Genomic DNA, 18,617 nt, shown 5'->3' on the forward strand with positions numbered 1-18,617 from the left:
TGGGTGAGTCACTTCACTTCTCTCCCACCTTTTGTCTTGGCTATTTAGATTGTAAACTTTCAGAGGGAGAAACCACAGTGCTGCCAACTCTTGCTATATCTGGTCCTTTACTTTAATCTCCCACCCAACGTAATGCCTGTAGAAGCTGGAATTTCTGTGTCCATTTTAAAAATACAGTAAGCTTCTAGCCCTGTTGATCATGGAGAAAAGTTTGAAAAATGCATCCTGAGTCTACCGGAAAGGCTAAAAAATCAGGAGGCCAATGAGCAGAACCCAATTAACCTGTTAAATATCAGTTTTTAAGCAAATATCATGATTTTGGGGGGCCTGTCTCATTTCTGAGTGCTTGGGTTTGGCAATACTTCAACTGTCTATGTTTTCATACAGTGCCTAGCATAATAGCCCCCTCTCCCCCTCCCCCCAAAATAAATCTCAGTTGCAGCTATTAGATGCTACTGGAATACAAACAATAGTAGCAGTAGTAGGCTGAATCAAGAAAGTGTCACTCAGTCTTTATTTGGGCACGTTCCCAAGGGAGTTTCCTTTGAGTAAGGACCTCAGGATTTGGCCCTGTATTTATATATATATTTTTTTTTCAGAAATGGAATTTCCTGATGGAAGATTCAATGACATGAATAACTGACCCATGGACAAATCAGCCACCTGTGCATTACTTCTCAGGCCAAACCCAATTTTCCCCATGATATCTAATAAGATTTACATACTGTGTGTCTCACTGGCTAATTATATCAGTAAAGGCAACTCCCCCTTCACTGCTTGTAGTAGGGACTTTCATTGCCTATAGCTATACAAGTGCAGTTGCCTTTGCCAAATATTTGGAGATATTGCTAATGGCTTTATTTGAATTTAACACTGCAGCTCATACATACAAAGGGAGTTGTGTATTTTAATCTGTATTGCAAATGCTTTGACGTTCATGTTTGTGATGAGGAATATGTTTTTATTTATACATAGCAGAACTTCTGTAAGAGTCTGTGCTTTCCAAAAGATAAGATTTCCATTATCATAAAAAAACATGCTGAATAGTTAGAAGGCAGAAACAAAGAAGCGAACTAGAGGTCAGTTATCCTCTCAACCTGCAATGCTTAGCTCTTATATAGCTATTATCCTCCACAGATCCCAAAGCACTGCATAAAGGAGGATATCACTATCCTCATTTTACAGATAGGGAAACTGAGGCACAGAGAGGTGAAGCGACTTGCCCAAGGATACCCAGGAGGCCAGTGGCAGAGCCAGAAATAGAACCAGGACTCCTGAGTTCAGTTCAATGCTCTATTCCACTGAACAATGCCGCCTCACACATAATACAAGAATTTTGGAATCTAGAAAGTAGAGTCTGTATTTTTAAAATGGAAGATTGAAGGGACATCTCTGTGTCAATGGCAGGCAGCGCCACAGTAGCTGGAACGAAGGAGTGAGGGGGTTAGACTGAAGCTATTTTGGAAGTGAAGTATGAAGGACTCCTGTTGTTCCTTCTGCTCCATGGACGCTCCTGTAGTGGGATGGGAAAAGGGCACAAAACCCAAAAAGCGATAACGCTACACTGCCACCTTCAGTTCCCTTCCCGGGCTGAAAGCCTACAAACAAATGGTTACAGATGCCAGAAATCAGAAGTTTATACTAGAACTGGGAACACTACTCTTAACTATAAAGCAGAGCAAACTGATTTTATTATATTAATCTCTTGGACATGTGAATTGGCTGCAGATTGTTTTGAAGCACTGAATTAAAAATATTCCAAACAGGGCAAAATTCAGCCCTCAGATCTGCAAGGCAGAGACAGACTGATTATCAGCTCTCTCTACATGCAGCTCTTTTAGGCAAGGAGAACAGAATACTAGAGCCCAGATCTGCCCTGCTGAACAAAGGCCATAATTTTACCTTCAAATTCTTGTTTTGAAGGTGCTGTTCTAGATTCAGTAACTTTCCAATCTCAACACACTTCTCTATATAACCCACTAACTGAGTGCATTGAGAGAGTTTCTGAGGGTCCTCAACACTGGAATAGTATAGCTGAAGAGAGCCAGATTTCTATGCAACTTACCTGACACTCAGACCACCAGGACTCTGCTTCCTCGAAAAAAGAAGGAAAATTTTTGGGGTGAGCACAAAGAGTGGGTTTTAACTGTGAGTCAATCATGGGCAAATATTCAACGCACTAGCTAGCCACTGAGAAAATTGCATCAATTACTTATTTATCTGTGGTACTTAATTCTGGCTCATCCCAAACAACATCTGATTTTAAAACCTCTCCTCGTGATTCTGCTGGCCAGGAATAAGTTGTATATTATTTGTAATACAGTACTGCCTAGAGGTTCTATCCAAGACTGAGGCCCCACTGTGCCAAGTGCTTGCCCCCAAAGAGCTTATAACTTAAACAAGGCAGACAAGAGATGGATGGAAAACAGACGCAGAGAAGAGAAGCGATTTGTCCAAAGTTAGACCGCAGGATTATGGCACAGTCAGGCACAGAACCCAGGTCTCCTGAGTCCCAGTCCAGCCTCTTATCCACTGGAGGACAGCTTCTCATTGCTTTAGTAAGGATGGGTGAACGTGGGCTGTGCTTGCATGATGTATGTCTGGATTACGCCTGGCTCTTACTAGTCGTAGGATGCACTCGCAGATTAAACAAAACCTGAAAAACAAAAAATCCTATTATTCTGTATTTTCAATTCTTCTTAGTATCTCCCACAGCTTTTGCTGAACAGATATGGTGACAACTGCAAAGTATCTATAAACAGAACAAAATACAATTATTGCTGCTTTGAAGCATGTTGAGCTGGTATGAAAACAACTGCACAATTGAAAACAACTGCACAATATTTCTCTTGGAGCTAGATTTTTTTAAATTGGTGTTTCATCTCATTTCAGCCTGGGGTCACAGCACCGATGCAGAGGAATTAAGGAAAAGAGACAGCTACAAAGACTAGGGAAATGTCAGTTTCCTGTTTAAATTTGGGGAGGGTATTCAGACTTGACAGTTTGATAGATTTTTTTTTCCAAAGGTAAGGCAGCTTCCTGCTTTGGATCAAATTGTTTATATTTTAGTCTGTTTTGTGTTGATTGAGAATGAAGTAGAATAATTTTAAACAAACCCTGCTCCTAATGCATTGTTCAAGTCCAATTCCTTTTTTAAAAAAACATTACTTTCATGTAGAGATGTCCAATATTTCTTAGGTTATAGTGGAATAACAGATACAGATTATTATGCTGACAAATTATTATTAGATGGAAAGGGATTATGTTCAAAAGTTGAAACAGATACATTGACCAGAATTAGGGACCTTTCCTTGACCTTTCAGTGGATTGGGCCTAATGAAGCTGTGTGCTCAACTACTCATATCTGTGAAAGGGATAGCATACAGCTACATATCTGCCCAACTCCAAATGGACACATTCCCTCCTCTGATCTTTTGGTGAACTTCCACAAGCAGCTATGGGAAACTGTAAGGAAAAAATATTGGAAAAAATTCATGTGCAAATTTTCACTAGTTTGATAGTTTGATCACCTTTTGAAAATTCCTCTCCCCTGCACTCCCTCTCTCATAATTGGTTTTCACAGCAAAAAATGAGAATATGACAAGCTTTCTTTGTGAAAGTTTACAGAGGAAGAGGAAAAAGGGAGGTGGGGTGGAGGAGTGCATCTCTTTAAAGTCCATATGATCTTGAGAAACGTGCTGACTTCTATCTGGATAATTTATTCTACTGTCCATATCACTGTAGTATCAGAGCACCTGACATTAATTCTCATGATAGCTCTGTGAGGTGGAAGATGGTGGTGTACCCATTTTATAGGGGGTGGGACTGAGGGATAGAGAGAGACCAAGCATTTTGCTCAAGGTCACCAAGTTAGTATGTGGAAGAGCTAAGAAATCAACTCAGATCTCCTGAGTCCCAGTCCAATGCCTTAATCACAAGATCATCCAGGATCATTTCTGAGGGAGCTTGTAGGAGGGTATTAGGTGCTTTTTCTAGTTGTAGTTTTGTAAATATCACCACTGCCAAAAGAGTAAGCGTTTGTGGGTTTGTTTTTTTTCCCTGTTAGCTTGTTTGCTTTCTCTTTCTTCAACAAAAACAGCTCTTTCACTGGAGATATTTTATGATCCATTAAAAAGAAACTGAAACTGGAATGTGAACTCTACTATTGACTAGACTTGGATCCTCTCTCTAGTTTAGAAATGAACAATAACCCCACATTTGAATTAAATGTGGGACCCTACAACTCTTAGGAATCTGAACAATGTATTTATTAATTTTTCTCATTTCCTCCATCTTTACGCTCTTCATTCTGTTTTCTTCCTCCTGTCTAACTATAAGGACCTCTTGTCCCCTCAACCTATGGCTAGTTGGTCTCTCATTGCCTTGGGGGAAGGAGGGCTTGCTCAAGTTAAAAGTGGGATACAAGTTACAGTGTTGGCCTAACTCTGCTCCCATTGAAGTAAACAATAAAGCATTGACTCCAATTGGAACATTACGTACGTCTGAAATTAGCACCCGAGGGGGTTGATCCAGAACCATTATATCCCCAAAGTGGGACTGGGAGTGCTGGTGGGTGGGGGCGGGAAATCAGTTTCATAGGCTTGAAATTCCACTAACAAAAGACTCTGTCTGTTTCTATTTAAACCAGGCATCTGTTGGTGTCCTCCAAGGAGATGGAGATGCAAGCATAATCAGGTCAACGTAGCCAATACGTGGTCCATTTACAGCTCCTCTATGGTGACAGAGATCATTTCCTTTGGTCAGCCAGACAGTTATTTCTCCCACCTATTTCTCCAAGTCCTGTCCAAACCAGTGAAAGTAGAAGCTAATGACAAACAAACATTTCTCCACGACAAACCTCAGGAACTCACCAATCGGGCAGGGAAAAATCCAACCATCAATGTCTGCCTTTGGCTCCTCTGAAGGCCTTCCCCAGGTGAAATAGCTTATCCCCATATAAGGGCTGAGGATTTTCAGTGTTGAGACCTTGTCATGATTCTCAGTGGACCAACTTGCATATTTAATTTGGAGAAGGGGGTGGGGGAAATGGCCTAGTCAGGTCTTCTGTAGCTGCTGAAGAAAGAGGATTTCCCTTAACAATTGCAATTTGCTCTCATGGGTATGTGGAAGAAACTGGCTTCTATGAGCCAGAAGTTGCTCTGGCAATTTTCAGCTGGACAGACTCTTGTGCCACAGTAATTGAAATAATAAAATGTATACAGCGCCTTTTATCCCAAAGCATTTTACAAATGCCCAGCAGCACTGCAGCAAAGCTTAAAACCATAGCTAACTTAGGGACACACAATACCATTATCCACAATGAAATTTGGCCAGAACACTAGCCTTGGCACCTCTACTCTTAAGAAAAGTACCAGGAGATTTTAAACAGACAACAAAATGGTCAGAACCTTGGATTTCATGTCTCATCTAAAAGCAGAACATCACACTCTAGTGCAATCCTGGGGTAGTAGTTTGGGGTTGACTCAGAGGAAAGTTTACCAGCTAATGAAGTCACCAACACTGCTTCTTATTCCTTGGAAGTCTGTGTAAGTACCACCTATTTCAAATTTTCATATAGTGCCAATCAGTGTAGTAGCTACATGCGTCAACAATACTGCTACAGTCAAATTTAATCTTTTCATAAGTTCAAAGGTTCACTAGACCATTCAATATAATCTTAATAAAAGATAGGAACACCCTATGACTGGAGAGAAGGTGCAGAAGCGTTACCATTTTAATCACAAGTTGTGTCTTGGAGCCATCTTACAAATGGTATCCCTTAATTTACAGATTTTCCACCTTTTTTTAACGAAAATACTTCAATCAAAACTGAGAATACAGTATTCTGTAAGCAGCACTATTATTAAAAATAATTTCAGAGACATTCAATCAGGCATTTTATTTATTTTTTTAAGTTATAAGGAATTTTATAAGTAACATCAACTCAAGCCAAGAAACCAAAGGAAATTCGGACAAACAATAGGCAAAACATGAGGGATTTTTTAAATTATTTTTTTAAACCATCCAGAAGAGGTTCATAAGAGTAAAATATCCTGTGAAAGAAGGTCAGCTTGGATCAAGAAGCTAAAAAAGTCAGAGTTTAAAAAAAATGTAACAGACAGAGTGGAGCTGTGAATAATCACAGGCAAATTTTACAACTATGGATGGATGGGGGGTGACGTTTACAAAATGAGGCTAAATAATGGACAAAGTAACCAGAGACAGGGCAATGGAAATGACAGAAAAGAATCCAATGTCTTCATACAATGGTTCACAACAGGCTCCCAAGGGAAAGTCAGAAAGGGAAAAGGCAGCAGAAATGCGTACAGTAGCTGCCAATGCAAACGGACAGCAGGGGGCCACCTTAGGTGAAGCAAGTCATGCAATAAAAGTTGACAAGCAAAACATATGGAGCATCACACTGAAATCAGCATGCATACAAAATGTAAAAGATTTTCATCATCAAAATATCCAACAGGCTAGGATCAAGGGATGGAAACTACCAATTTAAATGCAACTTCCTAGAAAGTGTGCGTGAGAGAGAGACAGCGACCAGAAAATGAAAAATCCAATTAGTGAAATAGTGATCATGATTACAGGCCTAATGAGAAATTAAAAATTACAGCCTCCTCTCTCCTTAGCTTACTTGTAAATCCTTTCATCTGCTTTCCTTGGGCTGATGGAGAAGCATTTCTCAAAAGCGCAGGGGCTTTCAAACTTTGATTTTTTGTTGTTGTCCAATTAAAGGGATAACCAACAAATTCATATTATTTTCATGTTTTAATTCCTATCTGACATGTCTATCTCTCTCTCACACTTTTACGTTAGCCCTAATTAAAAGAAAAAATATATTTCCAACAAGGACTGTAAAGTTTTTGACCAGATAATGTTGAATTGTAAACTTTCATAATCACAAGAAAGATTAAGGGTAGGAGAATTCAGAAATAATGAACTCGCATGAGGGGAATATATAGAACTCTTCTGTCAATATGCTGACTACGGAGAAAGATGATACACAGAAAACCTGTCCCTGGAACTCACTGGAGGGCATACAAACTGGGAAACAAAAAGTCTGAGCATAAAATGAAAAGGTAACTTTCAAAATAATATTTCACAAAACACCAGTGTTAGATATCGAAAACACAGTAACTTTGGCACAAGAGTCTTGAACATTGCCAGCTCTCAAACCAATCAGTTATTCCCCCCCACACACTATACATGGTGTCAAGACTAACAGCACTTCCAAAAGGAGAGAGAAAAAAATCTGTGACATTGAATTTGCATAACTACACAACACAGGGGATTTCTGAGCATTTATAACAACCAAATCAGCCAAAAAATCGTCTGAAGACTGCAACAGTAAGCTATTGAGGTTCTTATGTCGGCAACATCAGAAGTCTGTTGGGAGAACCAAATCTTTTATAATAAAAATCAATCACAATTCCCATTCTGTTTCACAAACCTTAAAAACCTGAGTGCCACTAATTTAGCCTTCTTACTGAAGAATGAATACAAGATAAAAAGGAGCCGACAGCTGGACTAAAGCCAAAAGAAAGCTTTCAGGAACAAAATGCAGGGAACAATGTTTGTTCTGCATTCAGAATTTTACATGAAACTCTGCAGACGAGACAGGCATATCTGGCTACATGGCCAAGAATATACATTGATTATGGAGAATACTGCCTTTAAAAGGAGAAATAAATTAGAGATTAACGCCTTTTATTCAAGCTGCAAGGAGAAGAATTCCTGAAGCAATTCAATTCACCACAAGGAACAAGGTTTCTTTCAAAAGTCATCCTTAACTGGGAAGGGCGCTTCTTTACAGGGAGCCTGAACAGAGAAATACACAGCTCATAGCTTTCTATTTATAGTCATTCAGGCAGTGAATAGTCTCATTCCAAATGCCACAAGGCATACTCACAACCTTTTATCCTGCGGACCTGATTTGTGTTTCATTTCAAAAAGTCCAGGACTATGGAAGGGGTGGAGGGAGGGAGGCAGCAATGCAACAGGCAACAAAAACATTCCCCCCCCCCAAACATTTTTCTGTTAATTTATTAAGCTAGAGTGCTTTAAAAACTTTCTTATGGAAAAAAAAGGGGTGCAGCTTTAGAACTGAGTGCATTTTTGCACATTAACACTGAATACAGAGCCCCACAATTTAAGCGAATTTGTGAGAAGGAGGGAGGGGGTGTGAGCATTTCAATTAGTTGGCTTTGAAGGACCCTTCTGAATGCCAAAGACTGAAAACACTTGTCAAATGCAAGTTCAAGTAAAAGCCACTTCTGCCAATAAAGTGTGCAGATGGCTGTGGGGGTTCCACTAAACCCTAACTAGGCCCCTATTATGTCTTTATTGCTAGCAAAAAAAAGGCAAGGGTCACCTCCAGTTTAGAATAAGTTAGCTTCCTTTCCCACAGGATGACTCTGGTCAATCAAACCAGTAAAGGAAGTCTTCCTTTTGAGTGACAGCTATTCCATCAGTGCACCAAAGAACCTTTAGAAGGGCTAGAGACACACAAAAAACCTTGACTTCATCTCCACTAGAGAATTTTTTTTAAAAATTTCCCACAGTTGCTAACACTGGTTCTGCCACACTGGTGTGAGCAAACTTAGGCGCTCTAAGATAGGCAGACACCGGCTCCCAGCAGTATTTTTAGCACTGTGTTGATTAGACTTGCTCCCAATGGGGTCAGAGGGCATGACACTGAAAGCTGTGTTGACCGGCTTCAGCTAAAAAGATTTCCCTAATGTCTACGAGGCTTTTGGCACTAAGGTTCTTAAGTAACTCTGAACTAAAATGCATATTACAGGACACCTTTATCCACTTATAATGTGCATTGTACAGGAACATAGGAAATGCCACACTTGATCAGACTAGTGCCTCTAACAATCAGCTGCTCCCATGGGAAATTGCAAGAAACCCCAAAGTAGGCTGATGTGGGATAATCTGCCCCTAAAAAAGTGTCTTATCCTACTCCCTAATCATTACAGATTGGCTTAAGCCCTGATGCATGAAGTTCTCTCCCCTCCACAAATTTTTTAAGCATTTTCTGTAACTCTGAATGTCCTTACCCATATAAATGTCTAGTCCCTCTTGGACTCTTGCTATGTGTTACATATATACTATCTATATTGTGCAGCTCTCTATTCCCAGTAAAAACACCCTTCAGTAGCGTTAAAGCTAAGAATTCGTATCAGTAACTTGAAGGTAAAATTCGGTCCCTGCAGTTATGCCTGGGAGCGTAAGGGGGGATGATGACATCCTGTGACAATCTTAGACATGTCTAACAAAGTGTCAGCTCTGTGATCACAAACACTAGAATGCCTTACACTTATAAAAACAATGGCTTTGTTATTGTTACAAGAACAATGGCCTTTGTTCAGGAGCACACTAAGATTTTTTAAAATCCTAGTTAAACAACATACTTGGGCCCTACCAAATTCACAGTCCATTTCACAGTCATGGGATTTTAAAAATAATAAATTTCATGATTTCAGCTATTTAAACCTGAAATTTCATGGTGTTGTAATTGTAGGGGTCCTGACCCAAAAGAAGAGGGCTTTTTTTTTGGGGGGGGGGTCGCAAGGTTATTATAAGGGGGGTCGTGGTACTACTACCATTACTTCTGTGCTGCTGCTGGTGGCGGTGCTGCCTTCAGAGCTGGGCAGCTGGAGAGCGGTGGCTGCTGGCCAGGAGCCCAGCTCTGAAGGCAGAGCCGCTGCCAGCAGCAGCACAGAAGTAAGGATGGTCTGATACAGCCACTCTTCTGAAAGCAGTGCAGAAGTAAGGGTGGCAATACCGCAACCCCCCTAAAATAATCTTGTGACCCTCGTACAACTCACTTTTGGGTCAGGACCCTCAATTTGAGAAATGAACGTCTCCCCCGTGAAATCTGTATAGTTTGGGGTAAAAGCACACAAAAGATCAGATTTCACTGCATTTTTCATGGCTGTGAATATGGTAGGGCCCTAAACACATTGAAACTCATCATGCCACATTCTCCATTGAACCTATCTGCCACTTGCTACCCATCTACATATACTACACTCCTACATATTCTAGATCATGAAATTACAGCACTTGTATGACAAAAGCAAAGTAAGAGTGATAAAAAAGCCTCACACTTACAATGTCATAGATACAAGTACAGTGTCTGTTCCTTATTTAAGAAATCTGCTTCCTAGCTTCTTAAATCCCTTATGCAAAAAATGCAAATCAAATGGTGGAAGGATGTCAGTGATGTATTTGGCCAGTGAACCTGTAAAATAGCTTTTTCAAACTTAAGATACCCACAGCCAGTCTATGTACTACATAAAGCCCCCAGAACACAGTCCCTGATCCAAAAACTTCTTTCAATGTAGTGGCCTAACCCTGCAAAATTTGAAGTATACTTCCAAATATCAGGGCTTCTTTTAAAGTTCAGTCCTAAAACTGAATTTCCCAGGTTTCTATTATCTGTGAAATTTTGTTGTGTTGCTCTTTTCAGTAAGTACTACATTATTGCATTTGGGTTTTTGTTTTGTTTTGTTTTTTTACACACTCAAATTACTGATAGCTACTCTTACCTTAACCAAAGTTACTGTGATGGGATTTTTCCTACTGCTAGTAAGGGATTCCAGAAGTTTGCATTTGCAATTAACTAAATCCTATATTTGTATAATATCTACCCTTTTCACTCCAAACTATCCCAAGCACTATAAAAACAGAAATTGTTTTATACTACCCTGAATAGGATTGGGTGGGAAACTGTTTCTTGTCCCATGAAAGATTTTTGAGATTTCATGTTCTTCCTGTTCCTCACCGGGACAAAACTGAGACTTTTTGAATTTTTTCACAAAAAGCAAAGAAAAAGAGACAGTCCCCTCAGAACAGCAATTTAGAGCAGGGCCTTGAATCTTTGTTGTCCTCCTCCAATGCGAGTGCCCTAACCACTGGGTTTTCAGGGGCCACTCTGTCTATTCTAGGCTGAGAAACCTTCCTAACAAAAGTTTTATCAAAAATGATACGTTTCTGCGAGTTTCAGTTCTGTCGAAAAACTGTGTGGTGCACTGTTTTGGTGCAAGAGTGGGAGAGGGGATTAGCAACAAATAATGGGAGAAAATTTAGGAAAATATCTAATTGTGAAGCCTCTACAAAAATGTGGAGTAATATCTCAAGGGAAATGGCTGAAGCCCCCTCTCTTGAGTCATTAAAAATGAGACTGGACACAGCATTCATGAATACAATTCAGTCCTACTCTGGCAAATCAGTGGGTAGAGAAAACCCAATTGGCCTTTTCAAGCTTTTATTTTTAGGATGCTGCAAAATTGCAGTGTGAAATCTGATTTCTACAAAGATACAGCTGAAACAGCACAAACTTCAAAATCTCTGCTCTGAGCCAACACGTGAAGCTCATGGGAATGGGTTCTCTTTAGCAGTGATTCTCAACCGGGGTACACATACCCCTGGGATACGCAGAGGTCTTCCAGGAGGTACATCAACTCATCAAAGGTAGTTGCCTAATTTTACAAGTTACATTAAAAGCACTAGTCAAATCAGTACAAACTAAAATTTCATACGATTACCTGTTTATACTTCTCTATATTCCATACAGTGAAATGCAAGAATAATATTTATACTCCAATCAATTTACTTTATAATTACAGGATAAAAATGAGAAAGTCAGCAATTTTTCAGTAATTGCGTGTTGTGACACTTTTGTATTTTTATGTCTGATTTTGTAAGCAAGTTTTTGAGTGAAGTGAAACTTGGGGTATGCTAACAAATCAAACTCCTGAAAGGGGTACAGTAGTCTGAAAAGACTAAGAGCTATTGAGGTATAATTTTCCCTTGAAAATCTCTATCTTAGGTATAACGCTAATGTAGCATTTTCCAACGTGTGGGACTAGCCAGGAAGGGTGCAGAACAATGGCAGAGCAAGTTTCCCCCACCCTGCCCTACTAAAATGGTGAGAGTTAAAGAAGTAACATGGCGATGGGTTTTTGTTTTACTGCAGGGAGGTTTAGCTTCAATAAATGTGGGACACAGTACAGATGGAAGGTACGTGCACATAGAAAGAACTTGCCCCCAACCTCTTATAAGAGAAATAAATTCTCTTGCAGCTCCCTTCCCTCCTGTTGTAAACATGATTCATGGAGCAACGCTAGCAGCAACTCCTTATCTTTCCTGTGGGTCAGAAGTTAACCGTATGGCAGCATTCTGTATTATTCTTGGAAGGGAGAGGGGAAGGAAAGGAAACAGAAGCCAAAAGGGCAAGAGACTTAAACAAATTTAAAAAGTCCTGACAGCTACTCTGCAAAAGATATAGTAAAGAAATACATAAATTAGATTAAGATATTATGAAGTTTAAGCACTGGAAAGTTACTAAATTCAAGTCAAGTTAACTATATTATCGTCTAATCTCATGCAAACCTAAAAAGCTCAAGATTACAAGTCATCTAAAGAATGCTTTTTCCTCACCACTGAAAATACTATAGACCCGTACCTGGCACTCTTTTCAGGTCAGAATATACATGGGCTTCCCATATGGGCCAAGGAAACGGGCCACACCCACTGAAGATAAAGGAATTCCAACATAATTTCTACACTAAGCAGGCAAAGAAGTGTGTCTATAGCCAAAGTAAATATAAAATTACACTTTTTGAATACAGAAAGCAGCTCTCAATAAGGTAGTGAAGTAGAAGTCTCTCTAAAGGAGTGGAAAAAGATGACCTGATGTCAGATGAAAATGAGGGGCAGGGAGGAAGGATTATAAAAATTGATTTTTTAAAATTAATATTGGGGTTTTTTTTAGAAAATTTAAATTAAATATAAACTATTTTTTAAAACAAACCTATTTGAAATTGACCACATATGTTAAGGCCTAAACTTACTATAATCTATTAAAATAATATACATTAAATATAAACATTATATTAAGCTGTAAATGTTAGCTGCTGAAGTTTTGAAGAAATTTAAATCACTGAAACTGGTGGAAGTCACTGACTAAGAAGCTGGAACCAGAGTTTGTTGAAGTACTATATCAGTTTTCGAGACTGGTAGCCTCTTTTGCAGGTCCACAGAATATTTACTTCATTTCAATTAATTCAACTAGTTCAGTTCAATTACTAGATGATTCAAAGGTAAGAAATCAATTGGGAGTTGAAAAGGCAGGAAAGCTTGTTTTCTTCTTTCAGTCTATGAATAAAAACTTGGTGTGAGAGGATGAGATCTACTAGTTCTAAAATCTTGACTGACATGGTCATCAGAAGTAATCACTTCAATTCAGTTACTACAAATAATACACAAGTAAAATCTTTATCTAGTAAATACAAAATGCATCATTAACCACTTTCTAACATAAAAATGTAAAAATTCAGAATCTGAATAAATATGATTTAAGCTATATAATTGCTTTAATAAATGTGTATAGATATAGTGTATCCTCTTGGTTAATCTAAAAAAGCATCAAGTTTAGTGTAAAGGCTATTTTTAGTTGCAAATCAACATATTTTAATTGTTACCAACCATTGAGAACCAACCTTTCTGGAGGAAAATAACTAAAAAATACAAATGCCAAACAAGATTAAAAGCAATTATTTAAATCCAGGTTTCCTGCTTGCTGATTTAAACCATTATTAAAATCAGTGATTTAAACCACTGATTTAAGTCAATCCATCCTGTGTCAGAAAGCCTAAAATAACTCTTGACTGAGGAGGGAGAGGCTCAAGAGTGCAACACTCAAATAATTCAAGTTTGAAGTTTAATACATCCTCAGGATTTCCTCCTGATAAATATAGTAAGCTACATATGAAGGAGTAATTCCAGAAGATTCCACAAAGGTCAAATTTAGAAGCTATCAGTGTCAGATGCTCAGGTTTTTATTCAGATTTTTTTTTAAATTAAAACCCACTATATATTACAGACCATGGAAAATTGAAAAGAGTTAAAGAGTGTTACTATGATTTAGACAGTAACACTAACAAAGTGTAAGTTATTTTTGAGGAAGACAACAACAGACTAGTGTAGATTATATTGGGGGAAGGTCCAAATAAATCTACAGACCAGAGTTTCTCAAACAGGGGTCGCAGCTTGTGTAGGGAAAGCCCCAAGCAGGCCGGGCGGGTGTGTTTACCTGCCCTGTCCGTAAGTCTGGCCAATCATGGCTACTACTGGCCACAGATCACTGCTCCAGGTCAATGGGAGCTGCTGGAAGCGGCGCGGGCTGAGGGACATACTGGCCGCCACATCCAGCAGCTCCCATTGGCTCGGAGCAGCAATCCGCAGCCAGTGGGAGCCGCGATTGGCCAGACCTGTGGACGGGCAGTTAAACATACCGGCCCAGCCCGCCAGGGGCTTTCCCTGCACAAACAGTGACCCCTGTTTGAGAAACCCTGCTATAGACGAGCAGTTCCCGAATTTTATTAGTTAACGTATCACCTTCTTAAAAAAATGTTGTAGAGTAGAGTGAACGTATGGAATATCAAGCTCATATACTATCAATGGTACACTTGTCACTGTTAGAGAATGAAGAATCTCTCATCTAGACAGTTTTCGCACTAAGCTCCAAATGGCCTATATATGACAGTCTCCTTGCTACAAAGATCATGGAATGGAATTGCAACCCCTGTTTCTTTTGACCAGGTGAAGCCCATTACCTCACCGCTCACTGAGCCTCCTGTGAGGTCAGAATTCATGTTCTTTCTATTTAAGGCATGGTCCCCCAACAGTGTCCACATCCAAGTACAGTTTTCTTAAAATGGAATAAAGTTAATTTGGCACAGGGTTAAAAATCTATTTATCTAAATAAAATAAATAAATAAATAGAGGAAATCCCCAATTAAGAGAAAGCAGAATGTAAACACAGCTAATCAAATAATTAGAAAAAGCAGTGTTAGGCTCTATGCTTGATTACTTAATGTTCTAAAACAGGTCGGCAACCAGCGGCATGCGAGCCGATTTTTATTGGCACTCTGCTGCCAGCCGGAGTCCTGGCCGCCGGCCCTGCTCAGCCCGCTGCCTGCCTGAATGAACAGAACCCTCAGCTGGCAGCAGGCTGAGTGGGGAAAAGTGGCCAGGACCCCGGCTGGAACCCAAGACCGGCAGCAGGCTGAGCCCACTGCTCGCCTGGGATACTGGCCGGCAGCCTGGAATACTGGCCGCCAGCTCCGCTCAGCCCGCTGCCAGCCTGGGCCACCAGCAGCCGGAGCCACTTACCTCGCTGTGCTATTATTTATTTTACATACAACAATAGTTTAGTTATATAATATAGACTTATAGAGACCTTCTAAAAAAGGTTAAAATGTATTACTGGCACACAAAACCTTAAATTATAGTGAATAAATGAAGACTTGGCACCCCACTTCCGAAAGGTTGCTGACCCCTGCTCTAAAAGATGATGAAAAACTTAGGTATTAGAATGTTTTGTCTCTGTAAGTTACAGCAACAGCCTATCTATCTTTCAGTGTTCTAGAAACGTGCTAGTCTCTCTCAAACAAGGAGGTCCTGTTACCAGGGTTGCTCTTCTTGTTTTACAAGGAAACCAGATTTTTTCATATTCCCAAACATGCCCTCCCTATTCCCTTTGCATCAAGGGTATCCCAAGTTATCCCATGTCATTTTTCAAAACTAGCAAGGGTCAGATTTATCCATCCTAACCTTCAACAGGTATTATTCATTATTTAAGCCCCCAAGGCCAAGATGTAGCTCCTCCCTGTCCCAAAACACTTACATTCCAGCAATTTACACTTTGACTGACCCTTCCAGTCCTAATTTGTCATTAATCTTAATGAAGCCAAGAATAGTTCTAATGATCCTCCAATAACATTTTAAGATAGTGATTAGTTTCCCCCAAATGACTCCTAATATTCCTTCTGCAATGCACATCTGGGCATGTTCACTAAGCAAACCTTTGGGAGCATGGCCCCAAAACTACCAGTACTGATTATTCCTACGTATGTTTAACACACAGCCCCTTGAACATAAGTGACTGTCATGGTAATATCTTGCATGGTCTTATTTCAAATAAAAAAACCCCACTTCTACAAGAAGTTCAACAGCTTCTGGATTCTTTAAGCAAATTATCAAAAGGAACAGCAATAACTGACATAGAAATAAACTAAATCCAAATATTAACCTAGTATACCATACTACTCCCAACCACACAGGCAAATTCCAGTGACAGCAATGGGAGCTGTGTGCATGGACTGAGGACAGTATAGATACATGTACCCACAAACTATATATCCTAGTCCCAGACAGCAGTGACAGAAAACACCAACCAGCACAAGAGCTGTAACTGCACACACTGTGCACCATTACAAATATCATCCCAGTTTGTAACAGCACATCTCCAAAAAGCCTAATATGGGGGCAGGAGGGAAGGAAAAACAACTACTAGAATAAAATACACAGTCCTAATTTTTGTTCAGTAGCCAATTCTGAAATATACAATACAAGATTAATCAGTTGTATGTTTTAAATATTCAGCATCTGCATTTAAAAAATAAAATTTCAAAACCTGTTAACACAGTACTGAGAAATTGTGTTTCCTCAAGAGAGGAAGTATTAAAACGTTGATTTTCAGTTTATTTATAACTTTAATTAGCTGCTATTTTCACGGAACTGATCATTTTTTCCCTAGGGCTAATTTAATTAAAAGGTGGACTGGCAAGTTAAAAGTAATGTTCAAAAACGTTATAAAATTCCCTCTACATTACTAACATCTCTTTAAATTAATAACAGTAAATTCTTTACTTATCACCATTTATGCAAACTGTTTGCTTTTTACTTAGCATGGGCAATAAAAACAGTCCAGTAGGTTTCACATTTCTTCAGCAGTTTCTATTCAATTTAACTTCCATGTTCTCTTGCACATGTATGAAATTGAAGTGTTTACAGTATAAAGACCAACAGAAATCTTTAATCCCATGGTAACACTTCTGTCTTAGGTTTTGTAAAAATTTAGTTTTACATGACAAATATGTTCTCTCTCATTTTAATTAATATGTTGTTTTAGCTGTTTTAAATAGATTTTCCCCCTTTAACATTAAGAGATCCTTGTCATTCTACATTTTATTTTTATAAATGCATACAGAATAATTCCAGCGCCATTTGGACTACCTTACTTACATATTCTTAGTGATCCATTGTTTTTTGTTTTTTTTAAAACGGGGCAAAACCCCAAACTGATAACTTGATATAAGAAACAATTCCATGTACGAACTAAATAAACGTTAATTTTTTCAGCACATCATCATGCAAATAGAAAAATAAGTTCCAGTTAGGGATATCTGAAGAATGGTCAGGTTTTGGGTTTTTTGTTTGTTTGTTTTTGTTTTTTAAACAACTTTAAAACATATTAGCAATAAAAATGTTTTCAGATGCTACCCTCCTCTGTAAGCCCATTTCCCATATTCCACAGAATTTACATAAATATTTTAAATGTCATACAAGATAATTCACTACTTGGAATATAAACTGGAACAAAAATCAAATTCTAGTTTTCTCCACTTTCCGCTGTTAACAAGTGTGTCTTGGGAAGTTTTCAGGTGGAGGGCAGGACTTTTGCCTGACAGTAGTAACTTAGTGTCATGCTTCACAGACTTTTTCAACATCATACAAAACCACAGAAAATTCCTACATATGAAGTGTGATTCTTCTGTGAGGATAAATGCAGGGCATTTGTCAATTAAAAAAGCCGAATAAATATAAAAGCGGTCGGGGGTGGGGGGGGAGAGATTCTTCATAGCATTTCATCTAAAAACATGGCCTCACTACAAACTTAAATAAGATGCATACATAACAGGCACCTGAGAGTTCAGTAACTGTTAATTATGCAGTTATATCTTAGGCACTTTAAATGAATGCTGAAGAAATAGTACACAGGAATCCTGGCTAACCACAAAATTGATTTTAAGGAGAACTAGGAAACTCTACACGTGGATGCCACTGGCTCTTTGCTTCTCTCTCGGTTGGAACCCTGTAATCCTTATTAATCTACTGTTTGTTCCTGGAAAGTACATTTTTCTCTGTAAATAAAATCCAAAGTTTCCCTTTACTTGTGGGAGCTGAATCTGTAGAAATGATTTCAGAAGACAGGATTTACAATTTACTATCTAGCTGCCCTTTTTTTTTCTTCTTTTTTCTCTTTGCTTGAGACGCTGCCAAACTAACTAAGCAAAAAATTTTAAAAGCTGGAAACAATGTTACCACAGGGTGCCAAATTTGCAGTGAAAGCCCCATAAGCTGCTGTCACGCAAAGTTTGACAAGTCTTGCCAAATGGTTTATTCAGGATATAAACTGCTTGTGAAGTGACTGGGCCCTTTGTATTACAGCTGAATACTGCAGATGGGAAGATTTCTGCCAGGAAAGAGTAACTGCTGTTTTCACCACATGGAGTTTTATACACACAAATAAGAACATATTCTCTTGGTTTACAACACTGTTTGGTATCCTCTGTATAGCTTGGCTTCTTCTTTTTTTTATTTTTTTATTTTTTTTAAAGTTGTTTTGTTAACCACAACACCCAAAAGCAATAGCAAACCTGTTGGTAAAAATTTTAAAGGGGCGGAGGGGGGGGGACCAAACCAAACCAAAACAAAAGAAAAAACCCAGTACATTACGAATCTAAAGC

At 38.9% G+C, this 18,617-nt stretch overlaps 1 protein-coding gene across 3 annotated transcripts in view; it reads right to left on the minus strand.

The window, feature by feature from the left end:
* LRP5 (LDL receptor related protein 5) overlaps nucleotides 1–18,617 on the minus strand; it is a 266,866-nt gene that overhangs the window by 95,649 nt on the left and 152,600 nt on the right. The window lies entirely within an intron of this gene.

Source organism: Gopherus flavomarginatus, chromosome 5, assembly GCF_025201925.1.
Source record: "Gopherus flavomarginatus isolate rGopFla2 chromosome 5, rGopFla2.mat.asm, whole genome shotgun sequence".
NCBI lineage: Eukaryota > Metazoa > Chordata > Testudines > Testudinidae > Gopherus > Gopherus flavomarginatus.